This window comes from Capsicum annuum, chromosome 3 (assembly GCF_002878395.1).
Source record: "Capsicum annuum cultivar UCD-10X-F1 chromosome 3, UCD10Xv1.1, whole genome shotgun sequence".
Taxonomy (NCBI): domain Eukaryota; kingdom Viridiplantae; phylum Streptophyta; class Magnoliopsida; order Solanales; family Solanaceae; genus Capsicum; species Capsicum annuum.
The window spans coordinates 95,898,336-95,917,711 of NC_061113.1; positions in this window are offsets into that span (position 1 = coordinate 95,898,336).

Consider the following 19,376-nt stretch of genomic DNA (forward strand, 5'->3'; position numbering starts at 1 on the left):
ACTTTTTCACCCTCGAGAAGGTGGTCCATTTCTTGAATTTTAGATTAAAATAGTGGTGAATAGGGATGACAATGAGGCTGTGGGGGTGCGATGTAGTGTGGTTTTTAAGTTATGTGGGGTGGGGGTGGGTTTTAGGTTATGTAGGGTGGAGTAGGTTAAAGTAATTTTTTTTTAAAATGGTGTGATGTGGTATGGATTGTGGATATATGCGAGTTTAAATTAAAAAAAATTAAAAAATTAGTATTATTCTAATGAAAATATCTAAAATTATATGTTTTCTTTACTTAAAATTTTATGATACTTAAAATGACGTGTATAACACTACAAATAAATAACTTTATAGTTTTCTTAATATCTCTATTTATTTTTGAAAAAATATGATATTTGATCATTACTTGTACGCGTGATATTTTTTGATAATTTATTAGTGAAAAGTGATATAATAGAAACTAGGTGTTATTATTTTCTAATTGTAGATTTGAAAATATTATGATTTTTAATGAAGTTACAAATTTTTCAAAAAAAGAAAAAAAAATAAAACATGAGGCGGTGTGGGTATGCGCGAGTATAAGTGTGGAGCGGGTTTATGCGGGTTTAAAGGAGATGCGATACGATTTTAAAATTTGCGGATTTAGAAAAAACTCACACCGCACCGCACCATTGTCATTCCTAGTGTCGAATGAGGGGAAAATTCAATAAGCCAATTTGTCAACATTTTTATGATTAAAATGGTGGAAACATATTGATATATAAAGCACCTTTAGTTTGCAATTTTATTAAATACTTTCTCCGTTTTAAATTATTCGTCCCAAATTGAGATGACCCAATTATTAAGAAAACAATGATTAGTAATGTAACTTTACCATTTTGCCTCTATTAATTGTGTCATGTTGTTAGTTTCAATATTAATGGAGTTATTATATGACTGATATCAAAGCACTTTTTGCATGGATAATTAGGATTATAGGATTACCGAAATCTTTGCAACATTTTTCAAGATTTGATATTCAATGCTAGCAACCAGGAGTAATCAATTACTAAGGTTATAATGAAAAAAAAAATTATTTTGTCTTGATTAATAAAAAAAGACAAGTAAAATGAGAAATCAAATTAAGAAATTTGAGACGAAAGGAGTAAGAAAAATTTTTTGGTCATAAAATTTGGCCCAAATTTGATCATAATAGTAATAAATTCTATTCATACTATAAATTAATTTTTTTTTGAACATTTTTTCCCCTTTCATCTTAAATTTAAAATTCTTTCATTATTTATTTTATTACACTTTCCCAATATATTGGAAGTTATCCCAATACATGGGAATAGACAAATTAACATAATTTTCACAAGTATGATTGCATAGTACTTATTGCTTGAAAAGAATAATCTAGGATAAAAATAATAAAATAAAATTAATTAATTATATTTTCATATATCCAACATCAATGTAAACAAAGTAGTATTATCTGAAATTTTTAATTTAGCGTTATATATTTATGTATCATATCTACTTAATTATGCGCTTTATCATATAAATAATTTCTATTTTTTAATCTTTAATTTTAAATTTTATGTCTCTTTATTTTATATAGATAAATAGGAGGTATAGCTATATATCTTAAAACCTATCAATATTTTGAATAACTTTTAGTTTTTTACTTTTGTTGAAATCTGATTCATAGTTTAGTATTATATAACATAAACAATTATCGAAATTTTCAACACAAAAAGTTAATTATTTTTTTATGAATTCAGCTGTACAATTTTAATTATGCTATAATTTTTCTCATGATAATTCAAATGATTTTTTTTTTCATTTCAAATCTTTTCTATCTATTTTTAGAAGTAGAGCGGAAAGAAGTTAACATAACATTTGAAAATTTCACATAAAAATTTTCTTAGTTGAAAAAAAAAAAATTACCCTATGTTAATCTTGCACTTAAATTATATATAAATGATAAGAAAAATACATAAAGAAAAGAATAAAAAATATTACGAGTTTTAAAACTAAAAGTTTGCATAGTTAAACAATTTTTAATATAATCTGAAAATATTTTAATAACAACAATAAAAACTTAAAACACAGACGTGTTAGACATTGAGAAGTTATAAAAATCATATAGTTCATAAGTGTCAACTTTAATTAACAATAACCTAAGAGAGTCACACTTTGATGTTGTAATCTTGTGTCACTGTGTTACGTCGATTTGATAACTCAGGAACCATTATTTATATTTTTATTAATATATATGGCTTCTAATTAAGGAACTATATTAATTTTTATGTTTATATAAATTTAAAATACATATTTGAATAGTTTTTTAAAAAAATATATATAGTTTAAAAATATTTTAATAGTTATAGTCAAAGCTCAAATTACTTTCGACGTGATAAATATCGACACAAAATAATAATCATGTAGTTCAAAAAAAGTCGATATTGGTTAAACATCAATTCAAGAAAGTCAGACATTAATGTTATAGTCTTGCGATCCTATGTACTTTAATTATTATATTTGTTAACTGGTGAATTAAAAATAGAATTATTAACTGATGAATCATTAACCATATTTGTTATTAGTATGAACTTTAACTGAGTAATTTTGTTTTTATGTTTAAAAAAATCGAACAAAATATTTAAATAGTTTTAAAATATCATTAAAAATATTTCTATAACAACTGTCTAAATTTAAAATTCTTTAGACATGATAGATATTAACACATTATAAAAATCATAGTGTTCATAATTGTTAACCCTAGTAAACATCAACCCAAAATAATCACTCATTATATCTATTAAGCTAACCATTGTCATAATTTCTTAGTACTCTAAATAAAAATTAACTATGTCCACATTTAATTGTTTTTACATTTCTTAATAACCTGAAGTAGAAATATTGATTAATTACAATATTTTGTTTGAAATAATTTATTACGGCTACAAGTTGAGGTTACTATTGCTAAATTAACTTTTATCGTGTGAAAAATATTTTTTTCACTTACACTAGGCATATTGTAGGTAAAAATTAAAAAGAATTAAAAAATTGAATAACTGAAATTAAAGATAGGTAAAATTTATCTGCTATCACCTAACATTGGTTCTATCACATAAAAAAATTCAAATATAAACGTCATTTAACTTTAAAATTAATATATTTGTGACTTAAAAATATTCTATCTTTAAAATTTAGAACACAAAAATTATTTGACCAAAAACTATTTAGAAAATAACAAATTAAAGGACATATAAATAACAAATGTCAATAATTAATAAAATTTCTTAATTAAGGGACATATTTAAAATAAATATTTTAATAAATAGAACTTAACTTTATTAGTTGTTATATTTGTTATTAATATGTCTTTTAATTAAGTAATTTTATTAATTATTACATTTTAATAAATTTAAGTTCTATTTAAATAGAATTTGAAAATATTTCAATGTCGACAGTCAAAATTCAAAATACTTTAAATATGGTAAACATCGACATATTATAAAAATTATATTTTAATAGAATAAAAAATATTATAAATCACAATAATTAAAAATTTAAATTGTTTTAATGATTGATTATCTAAATTATATCTATGTCACATAAAATTGCGACAAAAAAATCGCACGGGCCTGTTGATGTCTAGTATCTATATAAATGTGAAATGTTACAAATAAATTAAGTCAAATTTCTATATTATAGATGCAGCAGTTTCGAAATGCTTGTCTGTTGCTTCAATAATGATTTTACTATATCACCCTTAATTAATTATTATAAATATTTATGTATTAAAAAATTAATAATATTTAATTTTAAAATAAATATTTATGATATGCCTACTTCAACCATCATTTTACTAAGTATCACCCTTAATTAATTATTATAAGTTAGCTAAATATTAAAAAATTAACAATATTTAATAAAAAAGATAAAATAGACGTAAAATGATAAATTAACCCTTGATGTTTTAAATTAAGTTGACGTCTTATATTAGACCCGCTTAAATTTTTTGCAATTTTGACATTATTGTCAGCTACTTCAACCGTGATTTTACTGTATCGCCCCTAATTAATTATTATAAGTTATTTATATATTAAAAAATTAATACTAATATTTAATTTAAAAAATAGAAATTTATGAAATGTCTGCTTTAGCTGCTTCAACCTTCATTTTACTAAATATTACTCCTAATTAATTATTATAAGTCATCTAAGTATGACAAGGTTAATAATATTTAACATAAAAGGTAAAGTAAACATAAAATGATGAATTAACTCTTAATGTTTTAAATTAACTTGATGTCTTATATACTCACTTAAAATATTTTCACAAATATTTTTATATGAATTTTGTTATATTACTTTTAATTAGTTGTTGTAAGTCATTTAAGACATGTCTCCTTCGTTGCTTCAATCATAATTTTACTATATTACCCATAATTAATTATTATGGTCATCTAAGTATTATGTCACTTAAATGGGCATTTGTGATTTATTTATCTCACTTATAAAGGATGACAAACAGACAACATATCAACATGTTTGCTTATGTTGCCTGCTTAGATACTTTCTTTTATATTTGTTTATTTTATTTTTCTTTTTAATCTATTATATATTTGAGAATCATATAAAAGTATTATAAATCATAATAATTAAAAACTTAAAATAATTAAAAAGATGTAAAAAATTTAATTGACTCTGTAAATTTTACTACTGCCACATAAATTGAGACAAAAGAACAAGTACTATAAATCACAATAATTAATAAATTAAAATATTTAAAAAATATATAAAAAATTTAGTTCACTCTCAAAATTGTATCAATACCACATAAATTGAGACAAAGGGTATAACATATATTATTTAAAAATTATGTAAAAAATTATTATATTTAAAAAAAAATTAAACTACATCATTTAAATAATTTTTAAATCTAATTTGAAAATATTTTAATAACGAAAGTTAAAACTCTTAACACTTTAAACATAGTAGACATTAATGTATCATAAAAATTGTAAAAATTATATAGTTCATAAGTATCGATCCTAGTTAATATCAACCTAAGAAAGTTGTGTATTAATATTGTAGTCTTGCACCTTTATGTTATACTGGTTTGATAATTTGTGAATCATTACCTATATTTGAGCATATTTTATTTGTTAAATTTTAACAACAACAACAACAATAATAACAACAAACCCAGTATATTCTCACATAGTGGGATCTGGAGAGGGTAAAATGTATGCAGTCCATACCACTATCCCCGAGGGAGTAGAGAAGTTGTTTTCGATAGACCTCTGGCTCAAATATTTCATATTTGAATGATATTTTAAATATAATTTGAAAATATTGTAACAACGGCAATCAAGACTTAAAGACTTTAGATTTGGTGGACATTGACAAGTTATAGAAATCAAAGTATTCATTATCGTCGACTCTAGTTAACAACAACTCAAGAGAGTCGCACGTTAATATTGTAGTCTTGCGCACATATGTTACATTCATTTGATAATTTGAGAATCATTACTTATATTTGTCATTATTATGACTTCTAATTAAACAATTTTATAAATTATTATGCTTAAATAAATTTAAAATACATATTTAAATAAATATTTAAACATAATTTGAAAATAATACAATAACGACAGTAGAAATTAAACTAAAAATATTTTAGACATGGTAGAAATTTTCACTCTATAAAAACCATAAAATCCATTGGTCCATAAGTGTCAATCCTATTTTATAACAACTCAAGAGAGTCACGTATTAATGTTGAAGTTTTATAGCTTCCTGGTGTTCAAAACGTTCCCTTGGTTAAATAAAATCGTTTATTTACAAAAAAAATATATTGAAGTTTTACATATTTATTAGTTATCATCTTTTAAAAAGTACAATAAAAATTCAAATAATTAATGATGACCCTAGTTAACATCGACCTAAGAGAATACTCACACACTAATGTTGTAGTCTTGCTCCTCTATATTAAGACGATTTGATAACTTGTGAATCATCAGTTAATTTTATAATGAATGAAACCTCTAATTAAGTAATTCTATTATTTATTATATTTAAATGAATGTAGAAACTACATATTTAAATATTTTTAAATATATAATTTTAAAATATATCAATAAAGATAGTCAAAACTCGAAACACTTTATAATTGTCGACAATAATTAATTACACTAAACACTTACATCTTCTATGTTATGAAAATCTTACAGTTACATCCCCAAAAACGTTAATCCTATTTTTGCTAAAAACATTTAACCCTTGCATATAATGAAGATCCTATGTAATTGAAACTTTATTTAACTAGTTATATAAAAATAATTTTCAAGGGAAAAATAAATAAAAATTACAATAAAAAAGAGATTATATATAATAAAATATTATAGTTAATAAAATTACAAAAAAAATTATGTACTTAAAGCCATAGAATGTTATAATTTACAGTGGGTATATCTTTTAAGTAAGTTGTATCATATCCTATTTCCAAAATATTTATTTAGTTTTTAATCAAATGTATGGATAATGTTCTATACCCTTGTTTTAAATATTCATTAGAATAATTTTACAAAAATATTTTATTTATATTTATGGTTATAATTTATCGTTTAAATATTACATTATATATTTAATTATACAAACACTTCATAGGAGGTGTAAGTGTAAAATTATCAAAATACATGTGTAAGCATTTCATTTTAAAATTTAGAAAGTATATTCATATTATAAAGTGTTCAATCTAATCATTTATATATTGAGAATTTGAAATTAAATACTATGAATTATATCTATCTGTCTGTCTGTCTATTTGTTTGTTTGTCTGTCTGTCTATCTGTCTGTTTGTCTGTCTGTCTATCTGTCTGTCTGTCTGTCTGTCTGTCTGTCTGTCTGTCTATCTGTCTGTCTGTCTGTCTGTCTGTCTGTCTGTCTATCTGTCTGTCTGTCTATCTGTCTGTCTGTATGTATGTATGTCTGTATGTTTGTCTGTCTGTCTGTCTGTCTGTCTGTCTGTTTGTCTGTCTGTCAATCCATCCATCCATCCATCCATCCATCCATCCATCCATCCCTCCATCTATCTACCTAAGGGCACCACTTTGGGTACCAACATTGGCTGAAATCTTCTCTATGCACTTTTTACTCACTAGAAATTTGAGGTATCCCCTAATGTTGTTACTGATATATTATAAATTTTCTCTCGTGATGTTTATTATTTGCTTGATCTGAGTGCTAACCTATATTATGTGATTCCTTATGTGTCTGTACACTTTAGTTTTAGTCTCAAAAATATTTTTAACCTCTTTTCGTGTCTACTCTGGTGGGTGATTCGATTGTTGCTAGAAAAATCTATAGGGGTTGTGTGGTGTCCATTCTTAATAGGTAGACCTTGGTTGATTTGATAGAACTTGAAATGGTGGACTTTGATATAATCTTGGGGATGGATTTGCTCCATTCGTGCTATGCTTTTTTTGGATTATAGGACCCAAAAGGTCAATTTTTAATTCCCTAATGAATCGATTATTGAATGAGAGAGGAGTTTCTTAGTACCTAAAGAGAGGTTTATCTCATATCTTAGAACTTAGAAATTGATTTCTAAAGGATGTTTGTACCATTTAGTTTTAGTTAAGGATTCTAGCTCTAAAAGTCCCCATTTCCATTCTATCCCTGTGGTTACTGAATTTTCTGAAGTGTTTTTTGCTAATCTTCTTGGAATTTCTCCTAATTGAGAAATTGATTTTGGGATTGATCTTCTAGTGGATACCCATAATATTTTTATTCGTCCTTATAGGATTGCTCTGGGCGAGTTAAAAGAGCAGTTAAAGGATCTTCTTGATAAGGGTTTCATCTTTCCTAGTGTTTCTTTGTGGAGTGTTCCTACACTTTTTGTGCAGAAGAAATATGGGTCTATTCGGATATTTATAGACTATCATCAGCTGAATAAGGTGATAGTGAAAAATAAGTATCCTCTTCCTAGGATTGATGATCTTTTCAACTAATTTCAAGGAGCTAGGTGTTTCTCTATGATTGCTCTTTATTCGGGCTATCACCAGTTGAAAATTAGAGAGGTTAATATTCCCAAGATGGATTTTTGAACCCGGTATGGTCATTATGTGTTTTTGGTTATGTCATTTGGGGTTGACTAATGATCTGGCTACTTTCATGGATCTTATGAACTGGGTGTTTAGGCAATTTTTAGATTTGTTTGTTATAGTATTTATTGATGACATCTTGGTATACTCGTCAATCACCTTTGAATTATGTTGCAGACTCTTAAGGACTAGAAATTATATGCAAAATTTTCTAAGTGTGAGTTTTTGTTAAGTTTTGTGACCCTTTTTGGGCATGTTGTTTCTAGTGGGGGGGGATCAATGAGGATCCACAAAAAGTTGAGGCAGTTAAGAAATAGCCTAGACCCACGACTTTAACCGACATTAGGAGTTTCTTGGGCTTGGCTGGGTATTATAGGAGGTTTGTGGAGAGTTTCTCTTCTATTGCTGCTCTATTGACAAAGTTGACTCAAAAAAAGGTTAAGTTCTTGTAGTTCAATGCTTGTGAGGGTAACTTTGAGAAGTTAAAGAATAAGTTGACTTCTACGCTAGTTTTGACCCTGCTCGAGGGTATTGAGGGATTTGTTGTGTATTATGATGTGTCTCGTATGGGACTAGGTTGTGTTTTGATGGATCATGGTTAGGTCGTGGCCTATGCTTCTAGGAAGCTTAAGGTTTATGAAAGAAATAACCAGACTCACCATCTAGAGTTGGCGGTTGTGATCTTGGCCTTGAAAATCTTGCATAATTATCTGTATGGGGTGCATATAGATATTTATTCAGATTATAAGAGCTTATGGTATGTGTTTACTTAGAAGGAATTGAATCTTAGGCAAATAAGGTGGCTTGAATTGCTTAAGGATTATGACATAAGCCTTCACTATTATCTAGGGAAAGCTAATGTTGTTGTTGATGCTCTTAGTAGGTTGTTTATGAGAAGCTTATCTCATGTGGACAAGGATAAGAAAGGGTTGGTGAATGATATTTATAGGTTGTCTAGTTTAGGAGTTTATCTCTTGGAGTTCAAAGATAGAGGAGCGATTGTTTAAGAAGTGGTTAAATCATCTCTTGGTGCTGAGGTAAAGGAGAAGCACGCTTTGGATCCCATACTTCTGCAGACTAAAGATGATGTGGGTCAACAAAAGGTTATGGCTTTCAATATTGGGGGATATGGCATCTTGAACTATCAGGGAAGATTGTGTGTTCCTGATATAGATGGGCTGTCAGAAAGAATTTTAACTGAGGTTCGTGAGTCTAGATATACAGTTCACCCAAGTTTGACTAAATGTATCATGACTGGAAGGGAATCTACTGGTGGAATAATATAAAGAAGGATGTGACAAATTTTGTTGCTAACTGTATGGTTTGCGAACAAAACAAGGTAGACTATTTGAGTCCTGGTGGCATGTACCAAGAGATAGAGTTGCCTATGTGGAAGTAGGAGATGATTAATATGGACTTTATTATTGGTCTTCCGTGGTTTTAAAATTAGTATGATTCCAATTGGGACATTGTGGATAAAATGACTATGTCCGCTCTTCTCTTATCTATGAGAACTAACTACTCAGGATAATATTATGCTAAGTTGTTCATTTAGGAGATAGTAAAGTTGCATAGGGAACTAGTGTCCATCATTTCAGACCAAGGTATGAAGTTTTCTTCTTTCTTTTGGCATTTATTTTAGAAAGGTTTGGGTACTTAGGTGAACCTTAGTACTGCTTTCCACCCTCAAACGGATGGGCAAGTAGAACAGACTATTGAGACTTTGGAGGATATGCTAAGGGCTTGTGTGATTGACTTTAAGGTTAGTTGGGTTGACCATTTTTCTCTTAATGAGTTTGCGTACAATAATAGTTATCATTTTAGCATTCAAATGGCTCCTTTTGAGGCTCTTTATTATAGGAGGTGCAGGTCTCCTATTAGATGGTTTGATGTAGGTGAGACTAGGTTATTTGGTCCTGACTTGGTTCACCAAGCCATGGAGAAGGTGAAGGTGATTATAGAAAGATTAACGATTGCTCAGAGTTGCCAAAAGTCTTATGTGGATGTGAGGCAAACAGAGTTGGAGTTTGAAGTAAGCAATTGGGTTTTCTTGAAGATGTCTCCTATGAAAGGAGTCATGAGATTTGGATAGAAGAGGAAGCTAAGTCCTTATTATATTGGCCTGTATCAATCATGAGGAGAATTAGGAATGTCACATATGAGTTAGATTTACTAGCAAGTTTGGCTTTGATTAATCCTGTTTTCCATGTGTCTATGCCGAAAAAGTGTGTGGGTGACTCTTCTTTGATAGTGCCTTTTGAGAATGTTGGTGTTTAAAATTCTTTATCATATGAGGAGGTCCTGATTGAGATATTGGATTGGAAAGTTGTAATACCATAAGTTTTTGATCTCTAGACCCATCAATAGATAGACCATTAAGTTAGCTTTCCAATGCTGCAAGTCTCGCCTTAATCCGATGTCATGGCAAAAAGTTGTGGAAATTTTCTTAAGGGACTGTCACACTATAGTGACCAAAACTCTGGTAATGAGTCATTACCAGACGTAATGGGTTATTATGTGTGAGTCTGTAACGATTCTATTTTCTGGAACCGTAATGTCACACGGTGCTCATGATCCTGAAGGACCACAAGCTAACCCTCTACTGATATCTGTACCTGAGCACTGCATAATATAGATAATAAATGTAAAAACTGGCCATAAGGTTCAAAACATCTAAAAATACTCAAAACTGAAAACTGAATACTGATACATCTATTCGTAAAGCCTCTAAACTGTCTGAACTGTGGAGCTAATGGGACATGGCCCCAACTAACTCCGTCTACTAAAAATAAATAAAACTTAATGCAATAATAAACTAAGGATCATCCTCGAATGAAGAGGACTCACTACTACGCCTACTGCTACTGACTAAGACTGAGCTGCTAAGGGTACTCTAGATCTCGTACCTCTGAACCTATGGTGTCAAATAAAACACCATAGCGCAAATGCGTCAGTATGGGAATGTACTAAGTATGAAGATAAGGTAAGGCTAAATGCAATAGCTTATGCATAAACAATTACTTAACTGAATAGTCATGAGAATACTGAATGCGAACATATGCATAAATGCACAAACCATAACTAATATCATCATGACTCTGAATACTAAAACTCGAATACTACTTTACTGCCATCTGATCTTACTACTAATATTGAGATACTGAATAACTGAATCTCCTGATATCAATAACTGAGTACTGAAGTTGAGATTAGTCTTATCTAGCGAGTGATCTCAAAAACTGATGATACTAAAATTGATTAACTGAATCTACTCATATCAATGACTGAAAGATGAGCTTACTACTCTCGACTAACTGAATCTGAGGTCATAATTCTCTAATGGATGATCCCTAAATCTACTATCAATGATAAGAAAAGATTATGTCTGAGATCAAACCTATCTAGCGGAAGATCTCTGAATCTGATAATGAGAATACTCAACTGAATCTGAGACTGAGATCAAGCCTAACTAACAGGTGATCTCTGGATATGATAATAATATTACTCAACTAAATCTGAGACTGAGATCAAGCCTGTCTAACAGGTGATCTCTGGATCTGATAATGAGATTACTCAACTGAATTTGAGACTGAGATCAAGCCTGTCTAATGGGTGATCTCTGGATCTGATAATGATATTACTCAACTAAATTTGAGACTGAGATCAAGCCTATCTAACGGGTGATCTCTGGATCGGATAATGAGATTACTCAACTATATCTGAGACTGAGATCCAGCCTATCTAATGGGTGATCTCTAGATCTGATAATGAGATTATTGAATAACTTTACGTAAGACTATGCCTATCTAGCCGGTGGTCCATGAATCAATGGAACTATCTGAGTTCCTTACTGATATAGGTGACTGTACCTGATAGTCCTAATTTTTGAGTTCTACTCTGAAGATTGATTTTGAATCTGTAACTGTGGGAGCGCTCACTTAACCGACATGCCCCGAATCTGAACTAGTGGGATCCAACCTATAACCCCAGCTGGAAGGGTGTCAATACCGTGCCACGGGTAAAGGCCTCAACTCTGGTCAAGCCTATCTAACGGGTTACCATTATAGGAAGTCAAGCCTAAGGCAGTATATTAGTCAAGCCTTTTTCTAATGGGTGACATGCTTTTTTCTAACAGGTGACTCTTGCATCCTACGCTGGCTATGCAGTTCTGGAGTTCAAGGATTGTTTCTAATGACTCTGCCTCTCTAACAGGGAGCCGCCATCCCTACACTTGCCCAGTGCTAGCTCTTACTCCTAATTGAAAGACTCTAAACTGATTCTTAACTGAACTTAAACTGAACTGAATTTGATGCTGATCATGTTTCTCGAATGATCTGACTGGGTTAAGCTGAATTCACTTGGTTTCATATCTGACGGAATACTACTGAATCTTGTTATCTGACTGAATGATACTGAGCTCTGAAAAGATTATTCGAATACTACTGAGGTCTGAATTGAACACTCGAATACTACTAGATCTGAGCTGAGTACTTAACTGAGGCTAGCATATTAGCAATACTGAGATTACTTAAGTTCTGCATCTATTTGAGAGTACAGAGTTCTATAACCCACTGAGTTCTGAGAATCGTGGCTTGACTGAGATTATCATGAAAACTGATACTGGCTCTAGACTGCAGCTAAATTATCGGGTATAAATACCCCCAAGACTCGATAACATAAAAGTAAAACATAACCATTCTTGAATAATCAAGACCATGGACATTCATTCACCATCACAATCGCTAAAGCATCTTCTCAAGCATTTAGGAATCATAAACATATAATAACATAGGAAAATATACTATTGGCTCATACTCCATTCAACAAGGTCTTGCATCAAACACTTAGCATGTATTAAAGTCTTATTATGTATCGAAGAGCACATAATTAGGGGAACTTCATGCTATCATTTTATAATTCATTCACTAAGGATTTTCAACAAATATGCGCCATACATGATCTTGCACACAATTGGGGATTTCTAGTCAACATGCTATAATGGCTCTAATTCCTTCACATACGCATTTTATCAAACATATGGGGAGCATGCTTTGATTATTCAATAATTTCTACACTTAATTAAAATGAACACATCACTTAAAAAGCAACTTGAAGAGGGTTTATTATGAACAACATATGAATATTACATACTAGGGTCAAAGCTTGAAACCTCATCAACAAAACATGAATTAAAACTCAATAATAGCATGAACTCCAACTTCAATTCACATAAATCATGAAAACTCATAAACATAAGATCTTTAAAATTTAGAAAATGGTTCTTAAGATTCTTGGATGAAAGGGACCTAAGAATCAACATCTGCATATCTTAGAAAACTCTTTCTAGAAGGCTCTTGGAGAGATTCTTGATTTCTCTTGATTCTTTCTTGAAGGAGAAAGAAGGGTTTTGATTTTATAGAAACCCTAGTTTTTGATGTTAAAGATGAAGAATAAAATTGTGAGCCTTGATCGGATATAAATAGGGGCTGAAAAGAGGGGGAAAAAGACCAAAAAACCCTTTTAAAAATGAGTTAAAAATATTGAAAAGGGCTACGACGGTTGAAGCGATGGTCCGTCGCTTAGTCTGACGGTCCGTTGGATCGTCCGTTGTATATAGCTCAGCAAAATAATACACCGCCTTGATGTGATGGTCTCAGCAACGGTCCGTTGCAAACCCGATGGTCCGTCGAATCGTCCGTTCCACGTTGTCCAGGATGAGGCCACACTGCCTCAGCGGTGACGACCCTAGAGACAGTCCATCGTAGTCTTGACGGTCTGTCATCTTGGCCATCGCACTTGGGCCAGTCACTGCCTTGGTTGTGACGTTCTGGGAGATGGTCCATCACAAGCTCGACGGTCTATCAACCCGGCCTTCACACCTGGGCTGTTCCAACTGCTTTCCGTAAAATGGCCATAAGTTCCTCGTCCGATGCCGGATTTTGACGAAATTGGTATCGATGGAAAGATTATTCAATGATATACATGACAAAAAGTTTATATTAGGGAAATTATACATGGTTTAAAATATTTCTCACTTGGGAATTCACTTCTCAATCTTTTAGGGCCGGATTAACACTTCGCTGAACACGCTCTAAGGCTCAGACTACGAGAGAATTTTGTGGGGTCTTACAGAGTTATTGCCACTCTAGTAAATATCTCAAAATTTTTCTTAGGGGTAATGAATAAACCCTATGACTGATTATAAGTGATGACGAGTTGTTAGGTAGTCTTGTCACCTTAGCAAAATGAAACCCAGAAATTGAGTCACAGACTACGACTAGTCCAAATGACTCATAGTCATACCTTATGAGTCATTAGGAGGGGGATTCATTACCTTATCAGTGAAGAGCCCAGACCTCAAAACCTCAGGTCATGACTCATACCACGACTCATGACTAGAGGGTACGAGTCGTAGGGTGATCCGTGACGACTGGAAACAAAATTCCTGCATATTTTAAAAAGAGCTTTTTGGTAATTTTCACCCTCTTTTAACCCACACCCACATCATTTAAGCTTTCAAAACATCATTTATCAAGGGTAAATATTACCCTAACCTCTTATAAATTTAGAAATTATTCAACAGATAGAAAAAGAAGTGTTTCTTTTCTCTCCAAAGCCAAATAGGGTCCTCCAAGCAAGTTTAAGTTTCTAAGAGATTTCTTTAAGGGGTTTGCTTTCAGGTATGTGGATTTCATCAGTGGGTCCCTTCCACCCACTGAGTCCCAAGAACTCCTTAAATTTACAAGTACAATTTTTTTTTCTAGTTCAATGTGAATATCTTAACTCTCCTCAGTTTATGTGTATGACCTGGAGCATATATTTTCTATGAGATTTGTGATTTCCCATGTACAAAAATATGATTTTCTCTATTATTTCAAGTTACTGAGTTGTTGGACTTAAATTGAGAAATCATCTTATCATGTTCAATAAATGCTATCATGTTTAGTTACATTAGTTAGAGTTGGTGGATTATGAACACCCGATACCTATAAGATTAAACATGCATCAGTTTATGTGCTCAAAATTTTCTTTAGATTATGCATGTATTATATATTCAAAATACCATGATTGAGCATAAAAGTTACCTATTTATATCCCAGTATATAGTTCAATGTTAGTTTATTTAGGAGTAGTGCTTAACATCTAATGAACACAGAAATGAAGGCTTACCCGCTAGTTTAGGACTGAGACCTTTCGTATAAGTCCCTAAGTTCCAGAATTACAGTGCCACTATAGGTTATGATGGGTCTCCCACCAGTAGAAGACTGACACCCTAGTCCTTTAAGACATCAGTTTAGTGGATCCACGCTAGCCATTGTTGGTACCCTTGGTATGGTATTGAATCCCTTCTAACTGGGTTTATAGGTTGGATTCTAATTAGCTTAGATTGGGGCATGTCGGTTAAATGTTATCTTCTAAAATCCTCTGTGCAGTATTTAGATTATGTTCAATTCAAGTTTTTATGACCAAGTGTTTAGTATTCAGTCATTTAGTTGTTCAGACGCATAACATATGTTTATACTTGGTCTTACATTTGATTTTCATATTTATGCATTCATGCTTAGTATATATGTATATCATCTAGTTTTCTTCTCACATACTCTTTACATTCAAAGTATGGATCGCATACTTCTTTATGCTATATTGTCTCATAATATAGGTTCAAATGCTCAATACCCGGACCACTCTTAGCACATTCACACACCACTCAGTTGCAGCTTTGATGAGTCCTCATTAATTGAGGACTAGTTATCCTATCAAAGATTCATTTTAGTACTTTGCACTTTCTATTATATCAGTAGTTAGAGTTAATTGGGGATGACCTATCCCAACAACTCATCATGTTACAGGCTTTCAGACAGTTAGACAGTTAGATGTGTTTTTACTTTGATTTATTTTTCAGATATCATTGGTATTTCTTTGATTATCAGATGCTTTCGTATGACTTCTACTTTATATTTTGTTACTTCCCTTAAGTATTCTTAGCTTATTCTAGGCCATGGGTTGACTTTGGGTCGCTTGTGACTCTAAGCACCATGTTACAACTAGGGGTAGTCTTGGGTCGTGACATAAGTTCATAGATTGAGGACAAAATATGCAGCTTCAGTGAATGTTCTTTGGAGAAATCAAAAGGTGGAGGAGGATAAATGGGAATCTAAGTAAGATATAAAGGCCAAGTACCCGTTCTTGTTCCTCGCGTTTGATGAAAGTGCTTGACGTATGCTTTTCATTGTTCCTCTTGTTATATTATGAATTTGTCCTTAGATTCTACTGTGTTATTTTCATTATTATGCTAAAAATATCCTAACTCCTCATTCGGGGAAAAATGATCCTGGGGGAAGGAGGAATGTAAGACCCCATGAAATTTCAATGATTTTATTTTTGACCCTCCCGTATGCGTAATGTCAACTTTTGACTTAAATTATATTTAGGGATTTTATAAGGGTATTTAGAATATTATGAAGGGGTTTAGGGTCATTTTGGAACTCCAAGGTAGACAGCCTCAGTGATATTAGCATACCACGGAGGTTAGGCTCAGTGAGAAGGGCGTGGCACAGAGGCTAACCTTCATGATTGAGGCATACCACACTGTTGTTTAATTTCACCTAATTTTTGATTTTTTCACTTAGAGTAAGGGGATTTAGGTCTTTTTACCCCTTGCAGGACTTATAAACATAAAATAAATATTTATCAGTTTTTAAAGATCAAAACACCATTCATTATCTCTTAAACTTAAAACCCAAGAAAACTTAAGGGTTTTTTAAGAGATCACTATTCTGGACTCCAAACTTCAAATTGTCTTCACTTCCTTGTTTATTTCAGGCAGGTATCTCTTTTCGTAACTTGATTTTACAATATGATATTAATTGATTGGATATCCATATGATTTAACTTGTGAGTTTGAAATTGGGTTGAGGGTTTTGATTGGTATTACTTGAATTACTTTTTTCATGTTTTAAATTAATAATTTATGCTTTAATTTATGGTTTTTGGACTACATGGGTGCATTGCTATGGGAATTGGAATGGGGAACATGGGTTTCCCAAAGTTGATGACTTTTTGGCTTGGTAATGATAATAACATCAACCCACTTAGTAAATTTGGTTTTGAACATGGAAATTTTGCATAACTTAACTTACTTATGACCCCATTGTATCACATTAATGATAAATGGTTAAAACAGATTTGAAAGGCCCTTGGTGGCTATGATTTTGGATTATCAATTAAACTTGGAAGTCTAATGGTTACATGAATTGATTTGGCATGATTATATAATCTTACAAGAAAAATTGGTATGATGATACCAAGTGGTAAATGCCTTAATTACAAGACTCCTTAGTTAATGATTGGGTTTATGTGCAAACGTTTTTAATTTAGGCTTTAAGGAAATTGTGTATCTCACCGTAAAAGAAACCATATTTTCTGGCATGAGGGTATATATGACCGTGTCCTTAGTTTACACATTATATTTTTGGATGGCTAGAGCCTTGGTGTGTTTATCCTTTCCTTCGGTTTCCTCGATTAGTATGGCTAACATGCACTGGGGCCCTTTCAAAAGGAAGAGCTGAACTTATATATCCTGTGGGTGCCATTAGGACATCGCAAGCTACACAATTCTAATTAATGGTTTAAACTTTAATGTTCATGCCCCTTGTCCCTATCCCGACATCCTATATATGTATACATAATCATTCTGCGTATGGTTTTGACTAGTTTATGGCATTGGCATTATTTTATCACTTTTCTTGAGTTACATGCCAGTGCTTATCCCACTGACTATCTTAGGACACTACATTATTTCATGATGTAGAGTCTAAGGGTTTTTATGTTACTCCTGTGCAACGTTAGGTGGTTTAGTACATCTTTTGTGTGGTGAACCTACATCTTTCGAAAGGCCCAATCATTTCATAGTTTCTAATACTGTCTTAGTACTTTTGGATTCCTTTTGGTCATGGTTGGGGTCATGTCCCAACCTATTTGACATTTCAAGTTTTAGAGGCTTTTGTGGATAAGTGTGGGTTGGATGTTGGTTGGATTCTTAGAGTTTACATTTGACTTATCTATACTTCTCATTGCTATTTTGGTTGACTTTTACTATTTATATTTATGTGCTTTTAAGGTAAGGCTAAGGGGGTGGTCTCCAGACCACGGTGTGCTTGAGATAACCATCACCGCTAGGCCTTGGTTTGGGTCATAACACTAACATGATTGATATGCATTATCAAAAGCATAGACAATCACTTATCAATAGCCCAATTAATGGCTTATCATTTGCATAATTGATAGCTTATTAATAGCTAATCTATGTCATAGTCTATAGTTTATTCATAGCATTATCAATAACTTAATCACCAATGTAGTCATTAAGCATGAACTCTAGCATGAATTATTGCATAAACGCTAATATATCTATAAGCATGATCACTAGCGTAGTTAATAGCTCATTCGTTGGCTCAATCAATAGTATACATTTATGGCTTAGTCAATATTATAATCAAGGGCCTATTTAATAGCATATTCAGTAGCCCAATCAATAGCATATACAATAGCTCATCCATAACATAAGCTTAATCAATAACTCATTCATGGAATACTCGTTAAGCATTTCTTCCAACGCCATCCATCATAACCCACAAGTACTAAGGCATCTAAATATCACCAAAATAACCATCTTCCTAGATGTACACAAGTGTAGCAAAGGGTCTTCAATAACTATCACAAGTCTTGGCCTAAGATGGGTCGAATAGTCCACTTCTAAATCCCTAAAATCATTTACCAAGAAATGTCTACTCCAGACTAGGCTAAGGTATCTAAATCCACTATTAGATGTCAAATAAGCTAAACTAGCTATATGGAACAACTAAGTCAATTCCACCTAAGGAATGGAAGCTAAGGTCAATTCCTCCCTAAGATCAAGTGACTAAGGCAATCTCCTCATTAGAAGAGTAAATAAATCATTTCCGACCTAAGAATAGGACTACAAGGTCAACTATACCTAAGGAATGCTTAACTAGGCAAATCAGGCCCAAAATTATTTCTAAAATAGCCTGAATGATCCAACTATCCCAAGAATTGCAATTTATCACACCAACACCTAAAACCCATCCTAAATATAACATAATATCATAAAGAAACTATGAATTAGCGCAATCTAACAGGGGGTAAAACTAGTCTACCTGGATTTAGAAGAAAGCTCAAAAGATCTGCTAAATCACCACCTCTCTCTTCTGGGAAGCTTCCACAACATACAAAGCTATCAAAATCACATTCTACTCAACAATATGATAA